Below are 19,914 nucleotides of genomic sequence, written 5' to 3' on the forward strand. Positions count from 1 at the left end.
AATACACTTTTAATACCAGGCATTGGTTTCCGAGTGCAAGATGATTAACAGCTGTCAAGTTTGTCCTGACCGTTACGCTACTTTGGGGGAGGGTTCTTCTGACAACACAGGGCTGTATAGGGGGACAAAAAGTGCACAGAGTATAAAAGTAGGAAAGAAAAAAAAAATCAAGTTAAGGCTGAAGGCTGGTATTATAGAACAGACAGGAACAGGAATGAACCACTTCAGTGGCAAAATATTTTGTGGGATTGGGATAAATAATCCTTTCAAAAGCCTTTGTAGTTTCTGTTTGATGTGAAATAGAAGTCACTAGAGCAATGCAAAGAGCAGCACAGCATGATCAAAGTGATCACCTAGGAAAATGGCTTTTGTACTAACATTTGGCTATATACATGGAAGGCAAAACTGGTTTTGTTAAGGTCAGAAAAAAAAAAAAAAAAGGGTTGTTGCAATAATCAAAATGCAACATAGTGAGATCCTGAAAGAGAATTTTAGCGTTGCAAATAGAAAAGACCAGAAATCAATAATGACATGGAAATAATACACAAAATTAGACATAGACATACAAAAGGACCTACTGCTCGCATGTAGGTCTGATGCCATTCAAGAACACGGCAACGAATACTATGAATATCCCACTAGCAAACTATACACAATACTGCACACTGTGGAATTCTCAGATTCCCAGAGACATTCCTTTTACTTAACAGAATCTTCGACCTTGCACAAAAGCAGCAGTTTAAGTAGAGATGTAGGTGATCTTCAATAAAAAAAAAAAAAAAATTCTCCCAAAAAAATCTTACTTCCCTCTCAAAATGTGAGTTTGTGTATGAGTTCTAGGCTGCTACAGAAGAGAACAAGATCACGTAACACTTCTCTGTAACTAAATTTGCTATCGTTATAAAGGCTTGCAAGCATTTCAACAAAGAGCTCTTTTTCTGATTTTTGTTACCTTGAAGGACAGTATAAACAAAATTTTTTTTTGTCCAAGCCAGAGAAAAAAAAAACTTTTATTTTGGTTTTGCTACATCTTTTAGACCTAGAGAGAGGGGCAAACCATGAAAGAGAAACCCTGGCCATGTTGAAATCAAAGGAAGTTTTGCCAGAACTCCAAGCAGGCTATAGTTCACCCATATCAGAAAAACAGTGCACTGGTATTATTTCATGTAAATTGAGTATCAGGAACTTAGACAAATTTAGAGATACTGAAACCAGAAGAAACTATCAATGGAAGCCATCTTAGCAATGACCTAAGTTCCTCTTAGAAAAAAAGTGAATGAAAAAAAGTAAAAATCACTGTACAGGGGAGGGGGAAAATAAAAAAACAAAGAAAGCAAAATAAAACTTGCAACCATCCATGACTGCTAACATAGGCTGAAGCACAAAATATTCTGTCACATATAAAAGTTGAAAGAGGAAAAGGGAAGTAAAAGGTGCAATAAGGGTAAAAACCATGTTCTTCAGGCTGCAGATACAGGGCCTTCATTTAGATTTGCAGCAGTAATTAGCAATTAGAAGCACGATACATACCAGTGCCTGTATACTCATCTTACTCCAGATATGGTAATTAAATAATGAATATAAAAGTATAATCAAAGTACCAAACAATTTGGAGAAAAAGCAAGAGCAAACAGAGTGCTGGCATGTGAACATACTGCAATAAAGTAGAAGGAAAAATGTTAATCCTTATGTTGTACTTCAAGCACGTTGTCTAGTACAGGTGTTCTCAGGGTGTTCTGCAAGCTTTCCTTGAATTCACGGCTCCATTCCTCCCTCAAACAAAACAGGACAGGGGAAGAGAGCACAGACTGGATATTCAAGATGACCTAAGGGAGTTACAGTGATAAACACTTTTTTTCTTTGTGGGTTAAGTCCTATGAAATGTCCAGCCATTGCGCTGATGAATCAAAATTGAAAGGCTGAAAGGACAGTTTTATAAAAGTCTAGCTGTATAATAAAGATCGGAATGCACTTCATATCTGGAATAGACAAGCAGGTATGTTATTACATACTGTTCTCTGGAATTTGGTGGGTTTGTTTTTGTACAAACATTTAGAAAATACCTGCTTCTGTTGCTTCTGTTCATAATTGCTTCCTCTAAATCTGGTATTTGTATTAAAATAAAGGATATCTATCCTCCCAAAATGATTGCAGTTTTATCACAATAAGAATCTATCTATTTTGTTAGTTCAGGAAGTTACATTTATTTTAGTACGTGCTATCTAACAGCAGATGTGCATTAAAATGTGTCGTTGCAGGATATATTAACCACATCACATGAATAAGCCAAACAGCTGAAATAAGAAGCTACAGAGACCTTTTTGAACATGAGCAGCCTCCCTGATCTCTATGAAACTAAATCACCTGTCTGATATTACTCGCGCATATGGGAAAGATACAGTCACAAGGCAATAGATCTAACGCAAGGCAGAGTCTCGTGCCTTCCAGCACTACACTCGTTCCACAACTGCTGCCTACTCTACTAGCACTTTTTTTCGCCCCCGTATTATACATTTAGATATCTATAATCACGATTCAGATATTATTTCCCCAAGATACAACAGCTTGGGGGGGGTGAAGGGGAGGTTGGTTTGTTTGTAGTATATGGGTTTGGGGTTTTTTTAATCATAGCCTGTCCTCACATTCTTTCTCAACAGCTGCAGTATTTGAGCTGCAAAATGTTCTAACTTAACCAGCTTCTGCTCTAACATTTCTGACAGAAATGTAACATCCCCGCACCCTTCGTGAGGTGCAATGCAATCAAAAAATCGCAGTAGCCAATTTTTATGTTTGTATCCAGACTATGAGAAAGCAGTTTTGAGTGAGATATTGCCAGTTTTCCAAAATAATGGTAACAGAGAGAAACCCAATTAACGAGTTACTACAAAGAGACATTTTTCTTGCAAAAAGAGAAAACAGAAAGAGGGAAATCTTTAACCCTGATGGATCCATCTTGATTCCATCTCTGGTGTTTAGAGATGAGCAGTTTTCATTAGGACTTCATGTCTGACTGAGTAGGAAAAGGTCACCAAACCCCATGCTGAAAAATGACATCAGAAATACCAGACGGTGTTTCTCATTCTTTATGTAACCTTACAGAAGTATACAGTACAAATCCAGCTTGGCCGTCTGACCATGATATACCCATGCACAGATATCTCTAAGTACATTTTGCTAGCGAGTTGTCTCAAGAGTGGGACATTCTTTGGAACTAAAAGCTACGCAGATTTTACACTGGTAATCCCCAAATTTTAGGGATCGTGAATGACAATATTAAGGATGTGGTGTGCTTACTGACAACTTCAGGCTTGTAATTAAGATTTTTTTTTGCCTAAATTTCATATGGCCACAAGAAACATTAAGGTCATTTCAGCAACAGTGCGGTCTGCCATCCATAATCTCAGGACCACTGTTTTAGACCTTTTCCCTCTAGTAATTAATAACAGCTGTGCTTGTGAGGTGACCAGTACTAGCAAAGTAATTGAACAGTTCACGTGACACTCAAAAAAATTGCAAACAAACCCCAAACCCCCTCAATATCTCCTCCTAGTATTCACCAGTGAAAAAAGGCAAGAATACTAAAGAAACACTCCTAAGAGGTAACATGTTTGCTTGCAGTTTTTAAGATTCTGATATGATAATTCTGTTAAATATTTTTCCATATATGAATAAATTCCAACAGCTAAGACCACAGCTTTTTTTCCTCTGTATTCAGTTCTTATAGGATGAGGATTATGTCTTGTTTGTGAAACTGGGTGGAAGTTTTTAATGATCCTTTGCAGGAAGTATGCATCTGTTTTTTAAACCTGTTCCTTCCTAAGCTTGCTAAAGTCGGCCCCAAAAATATATCAGGAAATAACTGTAGGATGAGGGGGGTGGGGGAAAAAAACTTTAAAGACACCTTGTCTTAATTAAATCTAAAAGTGTTACTTCGTCCTGTTCAACTGAGTCCCGTATAGCTTCAGCACAGCACACCTGCCTGGGGGAGGGGATGTGTCAACAGCCAGAACAGGTTCCTATTTCAGCTGCCTCCTCTAATTGGCAGTATGGAATTAATTAATGAAGTGGAACCAGCACATACTTGAAAGCACCATAAAATCAAACATGGCAAGCAGGATAGAAAAACATTACTGCTTTCTTTAATACTCCTTCATTGCTACAAAACGTGGCAAGGTAGAACAGTAAAACCAAATGCAAATGCACAAGCAGATGACAGTGCCTCTAGCAGCCATTTTTACCACTTGGGTCTCTCGGTCAGCTGCTAAGCTACTACCTTACTACAGTAAGAATAGTTATCCTACCTAATAAACAGTAGCCTTTGACATTTTTAGTCTTTTTGGTCTTAGAATTATTTTAAATAACCTGTCCAAAGCCGTATGATTCATGTGGCTCTAACAAACAGCCTCAGCTGGAACCTCTCAGTACCCAGAATCAACATTTCAACTACTAATTCAGCTGGCAAGCCAGGTCAGGCACGCCGTCAGCTCCATGTGCTCACCCACTCATGACAGGAATGTCATTTCTGTAACCCTTCTTCTTGATCAGCTCTTAGTGTTCAGCACAAGCCACCTTCCCAGAAATGAGGCCAGATGTTTAACTGCTGTATTTTAAAGAACAATCTTTGGAGAGGTATCAACTAAAAAAGTACCCGGTTATTTTTGGAACATGTCCTTCCATTTCTTTTTGTTGTTAAATAACAGCAGATCTTATAAGAATACTTCTAGTATGTATGTTTTGGATTGTTTCTCTTGAATGAAGCTTCCTTTCTAAAGTTCTGAGCAAATACCTCTACCAAAATAATTTTCCTCTTCAAAATACCCTACAAATTTCTTACGCTATTCCTGCAAAGCAGTAAAGCATACCTCCCACTTCAGCAAGGAGAATTTCAAACCAAGTGAAAAATGATGCAAGAGAGTTCAGGATGGAAGTCATATCTGAAATAAATTTTAGAATTTGGGAGTTCATGAATCTGTATCTTCTGTTCCAGACATTTGAGCGTTTTTTCTTTCTAAAATCCTGAGTAGAAGATTTACCTCAGCAGCAGCTTAATGAGATGTCCATCACAAACAGTATCCTAACGGCTCCTGTTCTCCTGATCAGGCCTGGGTCCCTGTGCCTCTCTGTCTGGGAGCTCCTAAATATACTCTGAACAGATTGCATACTTAAAAACTTATGAGCAAAGTACATCTAGTATCTTGTCTTTTTTAACCATTCTTTCTTCTCCCCAGTCAATTTTTGGTAATGAACAGCACTTCATTAAGAAACCCAGTCAAGATTCAGAGAGATTCTTAGTGAGAAATATCTAAAAAATGTTTCTTCAGTAAAAATGGAGGGTTGGGTTCTGCTTTAACTGTTCTTACAGAGTATCTGCAAAACAGCAGATAATTCCTTCACAAATGATGTACATAAAATCAGCAGAAATTACTGCTGTAAATTTATAGCTACATCACATCATAAACAGCTATCAGAACCTAAGAGTGCCAGCGACTGCTGCTTACAGCAGAATCTGCACTGATTTAGAGCTTCCCAGAGTTGTCATTGATTCAGTTTTGCTATATATACACACCCCTTCAAGTAGTTATTCATAATAATTCTATCAAGGAGAAAGAAGCCATCCAAGTATTTTTCAGGTGATGCCACTCCAAAATCGGGAGTGCAAGCCTGGCTGGCTCAGACCTTTTCCATATTAGGAAATGACAGTAACCTGAGAACAATAAATGGTTCCTGCACTAGCTTTTATCATCCCCAAGGATTAGACCTACTTTTTCCATACAGAAGCTTCCACATGGAAGAGCTATAACATTTTTGCTTTTCTGACAATCCTTTCACAGAACGATGAATGTTGCCATTAACGATTTCTTCCCACTTCCAGTTCCTATTTCATTACTCAATGGGAAATTTTAACTCGCCTTTTTTGAGTTACTTTTAAGAAGTGGGAAGTTATGTAAGCTATAATAAAATATGGCGTAGCTTCATTACCTCTGTAACAGTACCTACATACACCACAGGAACGCTATCAATCCTTCCTTTCTCACTTGCCTATAGGTTTGTATTTTGGAAGGACCTCACATATCAGATTAAAATTAAAACCCTAAGCACTGCTGAACGCACTAATTCTTTGCTTCTTAAACTAAGGTCACTAAAAGGAAACTAGAGGATGAGGGGTTTACCAGTAGATCCACCTAGCACTTGTATATTTAAAGCTTTGTGGTCTGTTTAATGTTAAAAACTGCTTTTTAAGATGTCCTCATCTGTATCTCTCATTTGTAGAGTTTTTTTAGCCTACTTAAAACAGTGAACACCACAAAGAGGAAGCTGTTTTTAAAGAGCGCTAAAAGTGACAAATGTGAGCAAATACACATAGCAAGAGATACCTCATTGCTAAACTAACGGATGAAAAACTATTAATATATTGACACTATTTATGTTCTCTGCTAATGTAAGTAAAGACCACAAAAGACAGATGACAACAGTAAGAATCACAGTATAGCTACAGCATTGCTACTAAAGAATTTTTTTTGGACACAAGGCATCTCATTTAATGGAAGGGAACATTCATTCTTCCTATTCCCAGACACAGAAAAAAAAATAAAGAAAAGTCTCCCTCCCAGGAAGCCATGGGGAAAATTATTTTTCCTGAGGCACAGCATCTTAACTCCCTGAGGAGCTAGGCAAAAGCTGCCAGTTACACATCTAATCCCATTCATGACCCCAGATGCAGGTAGTATCCTATTTTATTGGTCCTTCCCTCCCCACCCCACCGTCCCATTAAAAAACCAAACCAAACCAAACCAAACCAAAACACCCCACTCAATTTAAAAATACAAGGTACAGAAATTATGGATGACCATTGGCAACAAAGGGGTCATCTTATCCTCAGCTGTTTCTTTGGCCAGTTAGTGTATTTTGGAACTTCTGTAAATGTAAAAATAAAGTGCCCATTTGACATGACATTTTAAAGCCTGTATGCAGAAAAATCAAGTGACAATTTGATACAGGTGCTGCCTTCAAAATATCCCGGCAGAGATCAGTATTCACTGTTATCTAGCCATGCTGTAATGGCTCTTACCTCCCCCCCCCCTTTACTATATAACAGAATACTACTGCATTGACTTCATGCAGTAAACTGATTTTAACAAATTTGTACTGAAGTACTTCCTGGTATGCTTTTAATTTCCTTCTTTCACAGCTATGCATCCTACATCAAAAGACTATCTCAACCACAGCAGGTTCTGAAATTCTGCAAGCAAAGCAAGCTCAGTCCCAATCACATAATAAAATAACAACAGAATAATAGTTTCCATTTTAATAACATTTTGTATAGTCCCTTAAATTTGATGAACGAATTTTCTTAGTATCACTAAGGAAAAATAAGTTCATCAGCATTTTATAACCAGTGAAAACAAGCCACAGAATAGGTGATACATGAAGTTCATATGAGAAATGTGTGCCATAACCACAAGTAGTCTTATAACTCCAGATGCGCACAAACCCATACTCCACATCAGTTCTTTGGTCAGTTCCACATAGACATGGGCAGCAAATTCATTATCTACAAACTGTTAAAAATTTCACATGAGCAGAAAACAGCATAAAAAGCTGCTTTTCCTGGCAAGGGGTTCTACTCTAACAATAAAAATGCCCCCAAACATCAAAATACACAAGCTGCTTGAATTCGGAGCAAATTTCACACAGTGCGCAGGAAGTCACTGTGCTATTCTGAGAAGTGATGGTACAAAAGAAATAAAAGTCACAAAAGGAGCACAAATAACAGGCTTCAGATGTAAGCAAGAAACAACAGAATATGAAAGCAACTCCTCTGCCAGAAATAACACAAAGCATGCAATAAATAACATAATGTATACAACACATATTCCAATACAGCAATGCTCAGACAACTCTCAGCTTTATGCCCCAGAATTGACTCATTTGGCTTAATTAAGAAGCAACTATGGAACTTTCATAAAAGAGGTAAGAAAAACTTCATCCAACTACTCTATACTACCTACAAATACTTTCAAAACTTTACTTAATGGTTAATTAGCAAATACTTAGTAGGTATAACAAACACTAGTGCAGACTCTCAAAGAATGCTTCTGCTCTCATGAAAAATCCAGTTGCACAGTTTGCCCCTTCCAAAGTTTACATCCCATCATGTACACATCACTGACCACCTTTTAGACCCAACAATAGATGCACATTAGACAAAAATATCTGACTTGGACGCTGACAGATCTGATACAAAGATATTCATAAGCAGTAAATAAGGGCATATGCCTATTAAAACTTGCACCTTGTCTTCAGTAATATTTTCACACAATCCGGGTCCCTATTTGGGGCTGAAATCAAAGCTCTCTGGGAGCAATTCATTAACTTCACAGGAAGAAGAAATTCACTGCCAGCTTCTCCCCCCCCAGCTAAGGGTTCATGTTGTATTTGTTTCGTTAATTATCGCACTTCTGGAAGTGTGCAATTAGTTTCATTTACTTTCTAGGCTCTTCTCTAATGTTTACAGAAGAGTAACAACTACAGAAAGACCACCAAAGCTCTTTACCACAGTTATACATTTAAGCCTCAACTATCATGCGTTTCATATGCATCTCCCGTAATTCAGAACTAAGATAAGTGAATGAGATCTCTTGAAAGATGATGTATTCAAAAAAGGTCGAATAACAGACAGACAGTTTTTACATTTAATTGAAGAACTAGCTTACAACACAGAGAAGCAAAATCACAGAATGAGAACTTTGGGCTTCACAGAGTTCACAGAGTAGTTCACAGAGTGGTTAGGGTTGGAAGGTGGACACTGGCTTAAACAGGTAAACTGTAATTCTAGTAACGCGATGGATACTCTTTGTAATTACCAGGATATCTACATAGGTTACAGTTACACCAGTTAAGAACACATTCTTGTTTTACGTAATACAAATTCTGAAAAGCTTCACTAATCAGTTATTTGTCCATGTAATAGTAAAACTAAATCATTATAAATTGTCTCCACTTTTCAGCAATATGCACCTGGTAAAGAATACACTTAATATTCAAAACATCACCTTAATGCTTCATTCTACTTGATAAAGTAGATAAGTCACTTATGCTGTAATATGCTACAACATCAGGTTTGTGCCCTACATATATTAAAATCAAGTTTGTTCTAAACGCATAAGGATGACAAATTTACATTTCTTTACAAACATAATAAAGTACAGTAAGGTAATTTGGAAGGGAAAAACATCAAGTTATAACAGTTTTATGAGGAAATACACAACAATCCATGGAGTGTTTTTAATCAACATGCTAAAGAAAACACAGACTAGTGGAATATTGCCGTCTTCTGAATTACATTTTCAGAAAATCAAATCAAAAGTCAATTACATTCTCACAGTGAGTAAAAATTGAGTAGAAGGAGTAAACACACAGCAGCAGATATTTAAATGTATTAAGTTAACTACAGTCAAGTTTGGAAATTAAATGCTTCATCACCTTTGACAATTCTATGCAGATATATGCATCTATCCCTACCTAAGCATCTTTAAAAATAATTGGCATACAGTTCTAAACAGTGCAAAGGAATACCTTTAGCAGCTAAACTGCTTGCATTCTGGGAAGGAGAGCTTTAAGAAGATTGCAGTTCAGTTTCCAATTCTATCAAATGTTCGCTAAACAAGCCAAGATTACCGAGATAAATCAAGCTAATCCCTCCTTCATGAATGGATTAAGCTCTTAGGGGCAAACAATACTCAAAGGGCAAACTCTATCACCAGCACAAAGCAAATATGCACGGTTTAAATAATATATTCTATGTACAAAAATAGCAGCTGAAAGTCTCAGCATTTCCAAAGACACAGTCAAATCCTTGCAGTAGTGGTTTCCTTGAGAACAGCGGTGAAAAATATCAGCTAGATTTTTATACAACCATTGCCTTAAGAATTAATAGATCAATTAAAACAATAGACCTTTTAATCCAATTAATGACCGATGTAGGAGATAAAACAGGAGAGAATACAGAGGAAGTAAATTAAACAATCCTCAATATAGCAGCAGATTTGGATTTGACCCTGCAAATTTAGAATTGAGTGAATGAAGAGTACATGTATAAACCTTGCAGGTTCACAGCAAAATTATTGTATATTCTACTGACTAATTTTTGTAGTTCTCTAAATAAACAAGTTCAAATAACTGTAAAGATCTCAGAAGTTACTACTGAAGACGTTCCGTCCTCATACAAACAGGATAATTTTATGACAGTCCAGTGCTCAGAATAAAGTCAAAAATTCTAAGTCTAATATTAAAATATAATTTTTGTAATGCCGACTTGTAAGGTTCTGTAATGCCATGTGCATTATAGGCTCATTGCCTTTAGGCCTAAAAGTGACTAAATTCTCTTGCTCAGCCTCCTGTACGTTAGTGCTTGTAGTTTAACCACCAAGCGGAATGCTCTGCATCTTTGTTCATCAGTAGAGCTGACACACTAATATTCTGTTGAGAAACACATTCACACACTTTTAAACAATAGCATTATTTTTTGTAAAATACTCTTAGAGCATTTCCAAACACTTGTTGGGCTTCTGTTTGCTGGGGGCTTGTCCCCTTTCTTGTTGCTTTTCACAGTGGAGCGTAGGCAATGGTGCAGTTATATAACAAAGTGAGTCAGCAGATGTAAGGAGATATCCTTCATCTGTCCAGATTGCATAGCTACACTAATCATGGAATGGTCAAAGCAATAAAAAAACATTTTTCCCCCCAAGAGATACGGGGACCTAAGGGCTACCAAATGAATTGCTATTGCTCTGCTATGCAGAGATAATATTCTAAGATTACCATGGCCTTGAAAGATGCCCCCAGAGAAAACTAGTGAAACTTTTACGAAACATCATGTTACACTTCCGTCACAATAAACTTAAAGATTCGCCTGCTTATGTCTTCCTACACTATCCTGCACTCAAGCGACCTTGTTTAACAGCCTGCACTGGTATATACCCCTTCCAATTGTAGTCATCGGCAACGGCAGCACAGAACACTCCTCTAGAAATTTTTGCACTTTGGTCACAAAGCACCTTAGGAAAACAAGCAAGTATGGTTATTTTAGGAAAAAGCAAGCCTAATTATTTGTATTTTGCAGATAAGAATCTGATCAAGAGGTTGGATGGTTCACTGATGGTTATACAGAAAACTTAAGGCCTCTGCTGGAATAAATACAAGCCAAGTAGACCATGTAACCTCACAAATTTGTGTGAAACTATCTTTTTTTTTTCCCCAACCTACTCTTATCAGCCAAAAGTAGAGAGTTCCTAACAGACAATTTTGTACTGTAATGCTACTACTGACAAAATACTGCTAAGATGTATAGTTTTGAGGCTTGTTGTTGTTTTTCTTGTTGTTAAGTTCTTGCTAAGTTATTTGATAATGATTTTCCTGCTAATATGCGGTCAGTTTAAAACAAACAAACAAACAAAACACACAGACACACAACAACCTAGTACAACAAGTTTCTTCAGAAGATACATGCAGACATAATCTAATATTTAATGAAAATCAGGCCGATGTACTGATAAAATTACTTCAACTTCTCTTTTGCTAAAAAAAAGTACCTCCTCTGATTTGCCTAACCAAAGGATCAACTATTACTGCATTTTGCTTCATTAAAATTATCTTCTTTAACTCTTGCAAAGCAAAACACATCATCAGAAATTTTGCTTATCAGTGGGTTCTGGCTACAGTGAAAAGTGTAGTATAGGAACCCCCGTCCACATCTGTTCTGTGGATTTTATAGTCTGACATTGACCTGAACTATCATGTATGGTATAAGGCAGTGCCTTAAACCGGCTTGTGACCAGGAAAATCTCGTTAACAATAGACATGGAAAATCTCGTTAACAATAGACATAGAGAAGCTCTAGACTAGATTGCCTGCAGAAGCAGCAAAGGCTTCTAAAATAACTTGCAGAAATATCTATAATGAATAACTCCATTATCATTTAATTCAACCGCCCAGAGAGATGGATGGGACAAATGCGCTCATGAGGCCTGGCCTAACCCTATGATGTTATAGCAGTGCACCGGTGTATTTACGTACAAACTTAACCTCCTGTTATGGTTAGAGACTTCTAGAGGCATAGCCAAAATGTAGCTGGCATTACAGAAAGTTATGGACTTTAAAATATACAGCCATGCTCATTCAATGAAATCCTGACCTGACTTCCACTTGAGACTTCAGTAAGCACTGTACTGTGTCCCCATTTCGAACACTCCCAGCAGTTACTTGAAGATGAATGGGCCATCCTTTCCCTCTTCAATGGAATAATTACAGGTAGACTGTTTTAATCAAAAGTGTAACACAACTTGGAAAAACTCAATTCTCTGACTAAAGGTCACACACAGCACATTGTTTACACAGAGCCTTCATTTTTCTTACAAATTCTGTCTGCATGGTCCATATTAGATTCAATATAAAATACAGTTACCAGTGAAGATGTATAAAATTTAAGTTTAGAAAATGTATTGGATTACATAGTATTTATCACTGTAGAACTAATATCAGTTTTTATTTTGACGTCCAAATAAACCAGCCAAACTACAATAACTCTTGTTTCTTGATTCAATCTTATTATGAAAATGTAACTACTTCTCCTCTGCAAATCTTCATCAAGCCAATCACCACGTGCGTTTCTTAATGGATATCCAACTTCATAGCTGTCAATAACATCTGGCTAATTTCTGTTCACAAACAGTCCTGATTTTGCCATGTTGAAAACAAGCAAATGTCAAGTCTGGTTCTGTAACTGAAAAGTAATTTAAACAGAATTCAAACTTCAACTGTCATTTTCCAATGTGGAGGAGTATCATGAAGAAAACCAGCATCATTCAAGAAAATAACATTCAATTTATCAAATTACTACACTGCAATGAGATACGAACAGTAGAAAATAACACACTGCTAACCACCATCCGCTTATAAAGCCACTGTTCTGAAGACAACATAGGATAGAAAAGATATTAAAGGAAATTAACCAAAACATCACTTTTAGCATACCATACACAAAACAAGTTCTGAAGCTTAAATGCTGCACTGCAGCATATGTAGATGTGGCCAAGAGGGCTTCTGAGTACGTACCACAAGCAGTAGAATATGCTGCTTCAGAGCTTAGTGCAAGTTGCAAGGCTCATTTCAGACCCTCAGTTAATAACCAAGCGGTCAGACTGACCTGAACCTAACACATACTACTATTACTACCCAAACTAATTATTTGCAATCTAACATGGACTTACGTATACTATTCCTGACTGAATCAGAGAGATAAAATAACAATTTCTTTGTACTTCTTGAAGATAAAGTTCTCTTTTGTCTCATATTTTTCAGTCAGGTGATGTGCTGTGTTTTGGAGCAAAGCATACAGACTGAATGGATCTTTTGGATTAAAAATTTCTGATTTGAAGGCAAAACATTAGTTCATTTTCTTCTCTTTTGTCATTACAGTCAAGGGAAGAAATTTACATGACCATGATTAATCTCACCAAAACACGTTACATCTAAGAATTGGTATACTCTCTTTCCAGTTTTGTACTACCAGTCTTCCACAGCTCCAAAGACTTTCCACAATTTAAGATTTGATCAACAATTCAGACAGATGGCAGAAGTATAAACGATAGCTTTGCAATATCTGAAAAGCATCTCTGGATTCCTGTAAGGGGTTTCACAATGTCTATCTTCCTCCACAGTTATGCATATTTTCACTTTAGGAACGTTAATACTGAGCTTGCCTCATCAGGAAAAAAAAAAACAAAACCCAAACAAACAAACAAACAAACAAAATCACCAAACACTTTAGAAGAAAAATCACTTTCTAGGAATCAAAGAGTTCCCCCAAAGTCTTGCTTTATTTACCCCTCAAAGACTGCAGAATGCCAAGAATTGCACAAAGAAAGAATCTGAAAGAGAGGAAAAGGCATACACAATAAATTGAATTTAGCAATTTTTTTTTTCCACTCAGGCATTTCTATTTCATTGTTACTGTTTATTGTATCTTTACACACATATCAATCATACTTAGCTCTGGAATTTGTGTTACAGCTTTTTCCTCTACTGTTACACATCTTAACAGTACAATAACTTGTTTAGTCTAACTCTGTCTTTTCTAGTCAAGATCATAAATAGCAAGTGGACATGCTTCCTTTTGTTCAGACGTATCTCCTCAGAGATACATCTCTTAATAATGCATCTTCTGATCTTTCAAAGATTTTACAAGATGCACGGAATTTAAATTCTACAGCTTATACTGCAATCAGCAAAGCACACTTGAACAGGCTTATCTTCAAGCATTTAAGTAGATCCTCTGATTTCCAGCAGTTATTTCAACGAGACTATTCAAACACTTAGAAGTGAGTCAAACTATAGGCTTAGGTACTTTGATGAAGGAAACCCCTTAAAGTCTTCCCCTATTTTGCACATCAGTAACTGTGCCTATTGTTCCACCATTATTAGCTGTGTTCAGTACAGCAGCATTGAAACCACAGATACAGCGGGACAGGGAGAGGACAACCGGCTGGAGAGCCGCCCTGCAGCAAGGGATCCGGGGGTGCTGGCCGACAGCAGGCTCAGCGTGAATCAGCAGCGTGCCCTGGCAGCCAAGAGTGCAAACCACATCTTGGGGCGCATCAAACGCAGTAGAACCAGCTGGTCAAAAGAGGCGATTATCCTGCTGTATTCAGCGGTGGTGCGGCCTCACCTTGAGTACAGTGCGCAGTTCTGGGCCCCACAGTTGAAGAAGGAGGAGGGCAACAAAGCTGGTGAAAGGGCTGGAAGGCATGTCCCATGGGGAGCGGCTAAGGGCTTTGGGCTTGTCTAGTTTGGAGAGAAGGAGGCTGAGGGGCGACCTCATTGCTCTCCACAGCTTCCTGAGGAGGGGGAGTGGGGAGGGAGGCGCTGAGCTCCTCTCCCTGGTATCCAGTGACGGGACACGTAAGAATGGTTCAAAGCTGCGGCAGGGGAGGTTCAGGCTTCACATTAGGAAAAATTTCCTTACCGAGAGGGTGGTCAGACACTGGAACGGTCTTCCGAGAGAGGTGGTCAATGCCCCAAGCCCGTCAGTGTTTAAGAGGCATTTGGACAATGCCCTTAATTGTGGGAGACCTCGGCTGGTCCGAGGGATCAAAATACAAGTTTAACACTGACCCTGAACAGATACCTGTGTACCCTTGAAGAGACAGGAGAATTCTGAGAAGATCCAAGCAAACAAGATACGGGGTGGCAAACATCCTGGCTTTTCACAGAGCATGAACAGCGCGTGATCAATTGCATTGGCTGGATGGTGTGTGATGTGACAGCGGATTGGGCAAAAGCAGAATGTTAGAATATATGCCCAGATAAGCAACCAGGTAAAGGGATATAAAAGAGCGCTGCTTGTAAAATAAAACGTACGATTGCTGAAACTGGATATTGAGTGTCGTGTCTGTCTCTACAACGACACTTAATAACATGCTTTAACCTTTGGTCAGCATGGAATCGGTCAGAGTTGGACTAGGTGATAGTTGTAGGTCCCTTCCAACTGAAGTGGTCTAGTCTAGTCTATTCAAAACAGCATCCACACCAATAAGCTGAAGGAGAGGAGAAAAAGAACTAGAAAAGGGAATGCTAGGAAAGGATACAAAAAGTCCTGCAGCTGTACCACGAGCCCAGAGGAACACCAGTTTATGCATTCTTGCACAAGGCACACATGTCCCAACAACCTCCCTAGAGCCTGTACCTGTATTTTCTTTCCAGTCTCTTCTATAGTATCTTCCCCTTGCTGCAAAACACATTTCACAGAGCATCAAGGCAAGATTCAGCTGATCTCTCTTACATGTTCTTGTCAAAACAATATCCAAATCTCAAAAGTATAAAGGAAATGTAGATAACGAACTCATAGCTATAGCTGCCAAAAGGTAGGCAAGATGAATCCTACCACCAAAGCACCAACCATGAAAAGACCAAATGCAGACAGTGACAGGTCTGTGTGTTAATGCAGACACACACAATTCCTGTTTACCTGAAAAAATATGATTTGCTCATTTTATTTATTAACTTCTATATAAACTCAATTTAAATAATGTCTGAAAGTCTCTCCAGCCCCCTATGCCCCCATTTTGCCTATAAATACTTTACCTATGCTAAACTTACTGCTGATAGAGCAACAGCTTCAGTAATTCTGCCAGAACACAAGGCTCGTTCTGGTCACACTTTTATTGCATTAAAAAGAATACGTAATTTCTTGAGCATGGTATTCAGAAGGACTGATGTTTTTCTTTTTTATTTAGTTGATCATTTTTTAACATGCTGGTATAAATGAAAAGTATATAAATATATATTTACTTATACATTAATTTATAAATGAATATTATAATCATTGCTTATTCATGCACATTATTCCTTTTCTATGAAATATAAAATTTAGACACCCACTGGCAATAATATTTGTTTTCCTAAAGCTTTATTAGTTTGCCAAAGACAAGATGACTGTAGCCTACCTCCCTAAACTGCATTTTCCTTCACCGATCCAAATTTTACAGTCATTTTTCAGTTACAGACCCCACTTAAATATTGAGCATTCTTTACTCAGATACTCTTTTTTTGTCTGTAAACAGACCTTGTTTTATATGAAATACATAGCACATCAGAACTAAGACTGAACACTGCACATTCAAATTATGTCTTGTACATGAATTTGAATAGGAGTAGACAGATGCTAGTGAGTCACAGTAAGATATTGTTATAATTTGAGTTAAACCTTAAAGAAAGTTAGTTTTAACAACCATACTTCATTTAAGGTAACTACAGAGCAGCTTCAATTTCTACAAACTGGGTGAATTCATACAAGAGATCATTTTCTTACTCAGTTCCCAGTTGGACAAGTATGTTTTAAGCCAGCTTGGTCCATGTTTCCATAGGATTTGGCATTTTTGTATAAACAGATTTTTACTGAAGATGTCCAACTTCATCACATATTTGCTATCTTCACCAAAATAATCTGAGACACCTACTGGAACGATTAGCCAAATTCTGAGACACTGTTCACGCAAAAAAAACGTAATTGTATTGCAACACTACACAGGAAGTCTGAGATCATTCCAGAACGCAGAAAAAAAAAAGAATGCAGCATAACCAGCAGTTTATATGTTTTTCCAATAGAGCACTTGTAGGCCTTGTTTAATGAGAAATAGCAAGACAATAACAAAACATAGCCTTAAGATAAATGACACTACACTACTCCAAATAATACCCAACAGCAGACAGTGTCTAGTCTGTAACAATCATATGATGGATTAATAATGGATTAAGAACAGTCACTTTATTATAAAGTCAGAATCCAGATGGAGCACTGACCGCCTATGCAATAGAGCAGTATTAAAAAGTCATGCATAATTCAAACATATTGTATACATATTACTGGGCAAGCTCAAGACCTTTTATACTATGAACATGCAACAGACCAGAGTTTATAGAAATAAAAAGACCCAGACACAATATATATTTTAATTATCTCAACTCTGATAAGCTGATGTAGAAGTAATCCTCTCTAAGCTTTTCAAAGCTAGCTCGCCATACCTTAGCAATCAAATATTATTGAGTTTATAATTAAGTTTAATTAGGTCAAAGGATGTTTCAGTTATATTGACTCTCAAATACATAACAAATGTTCACTCAGCACTAAAAGCAATCAAAATTAATGAATTCTGATGTAGTATATGCAAATGTAGCTTAAGTCTGGGTAACTTTTTGTTTGTATTTTATATTGGGGCGTATTTTATTAACTTGCAAGTAGACAGATGAGCAGTAAGACTACTCCAGTTCAGAATGCAAGAATAAATGACCATTTGGAAGAGTTTTATTTTCAATAATAACTTCTACACAACCAAAATAAAACACTCTTCCGAAGCTTTGCATACAGGGATTTTTACCACCCTTCTGAAAGTGTTTTACTTGTCTAGTCCATCATGTATTTGTTGTATGTTCCTTCTCCTCAATACAAGATAACAAAAACAACTTCCACGAGTTTACAACAAATTTTGCATACAACTGATTGCAGAGAAGAACTGCACACCATCTGAACATTTTTCTTCCGAACAGTATTTTGCTGAAACGGGTATAATTTTATTCCAAAAAGTGCAAGCTTTGTATTAGGTTTTACCAGCTTTTTCCTCTGGATACCTCCTGAGGTACCTACAGTTTTAGAGTTGGGACTTATCAGGCACATGGTATCATCTATCACCATTACAAGATTCCAACTACTTCGCAGCTACCCCTTCTGCAATAGCCATTAAAAATACATTGCTTTTAACTACCTTGCTGAGCGTGCTATGTAAAAATCTCCAGTTAACAGCGGCTATCACCACTCTGCTTCCTACAGTATACTAACTATATGTGATGGTCCAAAATTCCCAAAGAGCCCTTGGCCTAGAGAAACTAAATGGATACCCTGTTTCCAAGAAAGGTACAGAGCATTGTGAAAGAACTAGCTACCTGACCCTGACGGAGGAGCACAAGCCCTTGCACTCCACCAGGCTCAGAAGACGACTGCACAGACTGAAGGCCCATGTTCCAAAGTCTGGGTATCAGAAAAAGAACAAAAGCGGCAGCAGCAACAAGAACGGAAAGCACAGGCAGAAAATACCTAGAAGCAGCTCAGAACTGAAGTAAGGAAAGACACAGTGTCTGCATAAGGAGGAATACAGAGGATCGTAGAGCTGTAGGGGGGTGTTCTAAACACAAAGAAATACTTGGCCCACTGTGATCTCTAAAGATGTCTCAGTTTCTCTGTCCCAACTCTCCAAGCTATAAAAGGATATCTATAAAATCTAAAGTTTGTGTAATCCTGTTAATTATGTAATATCTGTAAATCAATATACATATGGTAATCACTCTAGAACATATCACCATTTTAAGAGCACAAGCATGAAACACTACAGGCTGTAGTGCTTTGTACGGACAGAACACAAGGTAAGCCTTCCAGCGGAGGCCGACATGAACAAAAACATGTTAGATAATACGTACATTTTCATATAAATACAGACTTGAGGCTGCAGTGGCCTCGTGTATTCATGTACTCAGCCTTCACAGTCTGCTGGCCACATCTGTCACAAGTTATCACAAACTATTTGACATTGAAGGGATTTACAAATCCACTTCTTGAAGCTGGCAATAAAATGAGCCAAGACCAACCAGTCAGTTTAACAAGCCAGTTTATCAACTTCCTAAGCATCAATACCAGTCCAGATCACTAAACAAATACAAAAGATCGCTAAACATGCTTAGGTTACCAGTCCTTGTCCTGAGTCAGCAAAGTTCCAACCACCATTTCCTGTGAAAGGAAATTCTGTCTGTATGACTGATTCTCCTGGAAAAGACAGGTGTGTCTGGCAATGGGCAGTCATAAAAAAATTAAATTCTATTTTTATAAAAAGATAGTAGACAGATGATGTAAACTGGCAGGAGACCAGTATGTATGTTGCTTTCCAAGGTATGATGCAACTCCAGTCTTTAAATAGTTAATACTCTCTTTGCTTCCCATCCCCACTCTTTCCTGGACAAAGGTGATGAACAGATGCATTTACACGAATTGGAAACTTCGGACAGGGTAAAAGATGGCCAGATCTTTCCACTGGCAAGTACAAAGAAGAGGCGTATCCCTGAGGTGATGCCTGCGCAGCCTGTGCAGCAGTGACTGCAGCATGCGACTGACAGCGCTTCCTTCCATCAGCAGCTCAGTGAGCTGGAAGAACTCATCAGGAGTCATTCACCTAATTATGGAAACCAGGAAGTACGCTGCACAGGAAAGTCTAATATGCTTATTTGTTAAACACATACGCTATTTAATAAAAAATAACCAATTTTATTACAGAGCCTGAGAGATTTATTATCTGTAAAAATTTAATAATGTGT

This window comes from Charadrius vociferus, unplaced genomic scaffold (assembly GCF_000708025.1).
Source record: "Charadrius vociferus isolate BGI_N301 unplaced genomic scaffold, ASM70802v2 scaffold512, whole genome shotgun sequence".
Classification (NCBI taxonomy): Eukaryota; Metazoa; Chordata; class Aves; order Charadriiformes; family Charadriidae; genus Charadrius; species Charadrius vociferus.